Genomic DNA, 3,772 nt, shown 5'->3' with positions numbered 1-3,772 from the left:
TGGCTTGGATATATCGGGCGCATAGATGCTAATTAGATGTAGTGGGTCCTCGGGGAATGCTAGGTTGATTCTTAGGATCCTATCATTTACGTATTCTATGTTTTCAATGATGTCAGAGTACTTATCATGTATAAGAATATCCACACCTGAGTTGGCGCGGTCTTGCTTTGGTTTTCCACTGTAGGCAAAGATGTAATAATAATCTTGGTTTCCCCTTCTTTTGGTCTCAGATATTCCACATATGTCTATTTTATGCTTTTCCATTTCCATAATCATCTCCTGATCTCTACCATTCCAAGAGGTGATATTCCAGCAGGCAAATCTAGTGAGAATAAATTTTTGTTTTTGCGTTGTCCTTGTCCTTGTTCTCGCATGGGTCGTCATCGAAATCCGTCCATTATCCGAGGCTTAACCTTTATTTCTGTGAGCTATGATTGTTTTTTTTTGCCCTAGGCAGGTAGCTAACCTAACGTTGGAACCCTCCACACTTTATCCGAGCTTGGGACCGGTAACAACTGTGACGAAACTAATCAGTTCATCCCGTCCCAGCTGCAGACGGTGTTTATGTGTTTATTTGTAATTTAAAAGTTATTAAGTACCTACATGGAAAAAACATTGAGTATAATGCGTCAGAACTGCACCAAGCTAAGGTGCCTCAAACCTGTTTTTGGCAAGTACTCTAAAAGTTCAAGTTGCAAGTTCCTCTCAAAATCATCATTTTGAAATGCTGAGGCAACAATAAATGTGTTCGTACGACAACAAGCATTCGTCCATACGTTGCTTAAAATGATGTTATTTGGAAACTTGAATGATGATAATATGAAACTTTATTTCCAGAGTTTTACAACGTTTCGTATAACTATTGAACCGTAAATTGCACACCGCATGTTGTATATTACTGAACCCACACTCAAAAGTAGTAAACAGTCTATGAAGTAAACTTTCCAGTTGCCAAAAGCAAAATAGTCAGTTGTTTTCAAGGAATGTAGGCTTTCACGGCCGATCTCAGTAGAAATTTTTTTTAAATAGTTTGTATCTCGTTTTATCACTAAATTGGATCTTTTCCCAGTCGTTAAGTGTTGCTGCTGCATTTCTTGATGCTACATTTCTTATCGAAATTGACCGGTTTTTACCTGACCGTCTATAAAATAGCTTTGTTTCTTATACCAGCTCTAATTTCCGGAATTTTGGCGTAGACGCGTGGGTCAATACTGTTGATCTTCCCGATTCTGGTAACTTGTAAAGGTCCTCTATTAGACTGACATTATTCGTGATAAACTACTGTACCGGGGTAAAACAAACTGCCTTGAAATATCCGCTTGTTTTGCGCCTTTCATGAATGCATTAACAACGCTTTGCTTCAAGTCTTTTGAAATTCCCCTTGGCATGACGTGGAAAATATGAGAGAAAATATGGAAAATTTGTATGTAAAAAAAAACTTTGTCAAATGTTGACATTTCGGTGTTTGATATTTTTATTTAAAATTCACATTTAAAAATTTGAGTAAAATTAAACAACTTTTGTGCTGGTCACTTTCACAATTTCTTTGAAATAAACGATCTAAGAGGGGTGTCAACTTATGAGGAAACACCCTATGTGAAATAGACATAATTTATGAAAACACTATTTTGCCGCAATAACTGCAAAAATGAATAAAAACTAAAATCCGAAAAAAAACTTTCTAAATATCTGAAAAGATAAAAGAAATACTTGTTTTTTGAAAACGCCTTAATTGCGCAACTTTTTCCTAATTTAACCGACTTTGTATCTCTTGCGGTTTCGGAGTTCCCCATGCAATGCATCATTATCTTGGACACCCTGTACATTTCAAAACGTTGCTCTACTTTTGTCCGGCAGTGTATGTCTCGTATGCGTTTTCGTTGTTATTGAGCGACTCTTTCAAGGGTTTATTCTATGTTGACTTGACCAGTTTATGGTTGTTGGCGCCCATTGTTTTCGGGTGTGAAATGGTCAATATCGGGTCAATACTGGAAATGTGGTCTGTTCTTGGTAAATGCGGATGGTTGCATGACTCAATAGTACGTTTAAGGCTTTAAAATCAAACTTGCCGGGGAAATAGTTCACCTATAAGCAACATTTCCTGGGTTAAATTAGAACATATACATTACAGAACAGAACAGGTACAAAACTTTAATGTTTTTGTTTAAAACTTGTTGTTTTTTAACGTCTATTATCCGTACTAATTGTAAAAATACAGGGCTTTAAAGTCTACAGTTTCTCAGATTATTTTTGAATCCCTCTGTAAATTTTCAGTCAGTACTCTTATTATGGTAATATAATTATATACTTGTAAGTAAATGGTGGTTAAGCGATCCTCATACAGCTCATTGCAGAACATTCATGTACAACCGGCGAAGTCCTGCTTGTAGGCCTGCAAGCCACCACAGAGTTATGGCAATTGGGCCTACTATAGTATAAAATGCAAATGAATGTCGGAGAAAAATTAGATGGTTTAATAAAAACATTTTCGGGCTAAAATGGTAAAGGGTAAAAGTGGACATTTCTTGATAATGCGGCTAGATGGCTTGCCCTTGTTTTACCTGCACCCCTAGGTTTTGGGTCTTTCCTTCGAATTGTGTCACTTTGTGGTCACTTTCACCTGACTCTACCTATGCTCACTCGTCCTTATCTATGGGTCACTTTACTGTGAGGTAGCATCGGGTTCGGACGTTCCATTGGCACCGTAACCATTATCAAACCGGGTCTCCAATAGTTGTAGTGCACATCATCAACCAGTAAAGTGTTTTTACAATCGACCACAAATAATTTTTACATCGAAAAGTGTGCAACCCTTTTCGACTCAAAACCGCATGTGAACTCACGTGCTTAGAAGAGGAGCAGCTGAGTGCTAGACAAAAAAGTAAGTAAATCTATTTTCTATTATTTCTTATTCGCGTGCAATATTTAAACGGTTTCTATTCAGTTTGAGGTACCTACATACGTATTTCATTTGCGAATTTATTGTAGCCACGTTTATATGTCAAGCCAATTCAAATTTGAAGCAACTTTTCCGTTTTCTACCACGTTTCACCCTCTGAAATGCACCCGAGTTCCACGAGGCGCCGCACATAATCATATTTTTGGTTTTTAGTGTTTTTAAACCAAATAACTTTTCTAATCGATGAAACGTGGTGATTTTTTTTCTAAATGCAGCTTAGCGAGGGAATCGGGGATCTTGGAAAATATTAGCATCTGCAAGAAAATGCAACATATTTTTATTTGGAATGCAACAAGGAATTTGAAAATTAATTGTACTTATTAAAAGGCAGTGGCGGACCATTTTTCTCTTTAATAAAATCAAGCGTGTCGTGAACCCACGCTACTAGCAAACATTAACAAAATTAGTTTATGGCAAAAGATGCGTCTTTCCTAGCTATTAATGTGGAAAGTTTTGTTAAAATATCGCCGTCCCTTTTCTAGAAATTTATCATTTTGTATTTTTAAAATTAAATTTCAACACCCGTAAATCCGTAACGAAGCATCTTTGGGCAATCGCTTATACAGCAAACTAGGGTTATTTTCGGACGTCGAATACGTGGCTAAAATAATGTCTAATAAGGAATGTTTCTAACCGTGGAAAAGCTGCACACATTTTATTTTGGGCGGAAATTTGGAGCTAATAAAGCTCTCCAAATTTACTATTAATAACGGCTGCAAACTTTGCAGAACCATTACTAATGGTGGAATTAGCTGGTTTTTTATACCCGCGCATAGATCCCATTTTGGGGGTCTATGAGAAACCGAAATTATA

General features: G+C 36.9%; 1 long non-coding RNA gene across 1 annotated transcript; it reads right to left on the bottom strand.

Annotated features, from left to right (window-relative positions):
- Positions 1–1,675: 1,675 nt before the first annotated feature.
- LOC125502490 lies at positions 1,676–2,620 on the bottom strand. The gene is made up of 3 exons (XR_007280239.1): positions 2,562–2,620; positions 2,309–2,428; positions 1,676–2,085 (listed from the first exon to the last, which is right to left on the bottom strand). It is a non-coding gene; the product is annotated as an uncharacterized LOC125502490 (long non-coding RNA).
- Positions 2,621–3,772: the final 1,152 nt, after the last annotated feature.

This window comes from Dendroctonus ponderosae, unplaced genomic scaffold (assembly GCF_020466585.1).
Source record: "Dendroctonus ponderosae isolate FM_Combo_2020 unplaced genomic scaffold, Dpon_F_20191213v2 Dpon_F_20191213_1, whole genome shotgun sequence".
NCBI lineage: Eukaryota > Metazoa > Arthropoda > Insecta > Coleoptera > Curculionidae > Dendroctonus > Dendroctonus ponderosae.
This window is presented reverse-complemented; position numbering and strand designations above follow the sequence as displayed.